We start from the raw sequence: 1,499 nt of genomic DNA on the forward strand, positions 1-1,499 counted from the left end.
CCTCACCATCCTCCTCCTCCTCATCCTCCTCATCCTCACCATCCTTACCATCCTCATCCTCCTCAGCCTCACCATCCTCCTCCTCCTCATCCTCCTCATCCTCACCATCCTTACCATCCTCATCCTCCTCAGCCTCACCATCCTCCTCCTCCTCATCCTCCTCATCCTCACCATCCTTACCATCCTCATCCTCCTCAGCCTCACCATCCTCCTCCTCCTCATCCTCCTCATCCTCACCATCCTTACCATCCTCATCCTCCTCAGCCTCACCATCCTCCTCCTCCTCATCCTCCTCATCCTCACCATCCTTACCATCCTCATCCTCCTCAGCCTCACCATCCTCCTCCTCCTCATCCTCCTCATCCTCACCATCCTTACCATCCTCATCCTCCTCAGCCTCACCATCCTCCTCCTCCTCATCCTCCTCATCCTCACCATCCTTACCATCCTCATCCTCCTCAGCCTCACCATCCTCCTCCTCCTCATCCTCCTCATCCTCACCATCCTTACCATCCTCATCCTCCTCAGCCTCACCATCCTCCTCCTCCTCATCCTCCTCATCCTCACCATCCTTACCATCCTCATCCTCCTCAGCCTCACCATCCTCCTCCTCCTCATCCTCCTCATCCTCACCATCCTTACCATCCTCATCCTCCTCAGCCTCACCATCCTCCTCCTCCTCATCCTCCTCATCCTCACCATCCTTACCATCCTCATCCTCCTCAGCCTCACCATCCTCCTCCTCCTCATCCTCCTCACCATCCTCACTATCCTTACCATCCTCATCCTCCTCATCCTCACCATCCTCACATCCTCCTCCTCCTCATCCTCCTCCTCCTCATCCTCCTCATCCTTCCCATCCTCACCATCCTCCTCATCCTAACCATCCTCATCCTCACCATCCTCATCCTGATCCTCCTCACCATCCTCATCCTCCTCCTCACCATCCTTACCATCCTCCTCCTCACCATCCTCACCATCCTCCTCCTCACCATCCTCCTCAGCCTCCTCCTCTTCCTCACCATCCTCCTCATCCTCACCATCCTCCTTCTCCTTATCCTCCTCCTCCTCACCATCCTCACCATCCTCCTCCTCCTCATCCTCCTCAGCCTCCTCACCATCCTCACCCTCACCATTCTCCTCATCCTCACCATCCTCCTCACCATCCTCACCATCCTCATCCTCACCATCCTCCTCCTCCTCCTCCTCACCCTCATCCACCTCACCATCCTCATCCTCCTCCTCCTCATCCTCACCATCCTCCTCATCCTCCTCCTCCTCTCCATCCTCACCATCCTCATCTTCCTCAGCCTCCTCATCATCCTCACCATCCTCCTCCTCACCATCCTCACCATCCTCCTCACATCCTCATCCTCTTCATCCTCACCATCCTCATCCTCACCATCCTCCTCCTCACCATCCTCACCATCCTCCTCCTCCTCATCCTCACCATCCTCCTCACATCCTCATCCTCCTCATCCTCACCATCCTCATCCTCA

General features: G+C 56.0%; 2 protein-coding genes across 6 annotated transcripts in view; one reads left to right on the plus strand and one right to left on the minus strand.

Moving 5' to 3' along the window:
• Positions 1-1,499, plus strand: part of LOC123976847 (GON-4-like protein) — an 82,010-nt gene that overhangs the window by 51,265 nt on the left and 29,246 nt on the right. The gene's annotated exons all lie outside the window — the stretch shown is intronic.
• The window catches only part of si:ch211-191i18.4 (uncharacterized protein LOC799350 homolog), a 19,706-nt gene that overhangs the window by 704 nt on the left and 17,503 nt on the right, over positions 1-1,499 (minus strand). The window lies entirely within an intron of this gene.

The sequence above is a fragment of the Micropterus dolomieu genome, linkage group LG09, assembly GCF_021292245.1.
Source record: "Micropterus dolomieu isolate WLL.071019.BEF.003 ecotype Adirondacks linkage group LG09, ASM2129224v1, whole genome shotgun sequence".
In the NCBI taxonomy this organism is placed as follows: Eukaryota; Metazoa; Chordata; class Actinopteri; order Centrarchiformes; family Centrarchidae; genus Micropterus; species Micropterus dolomieu.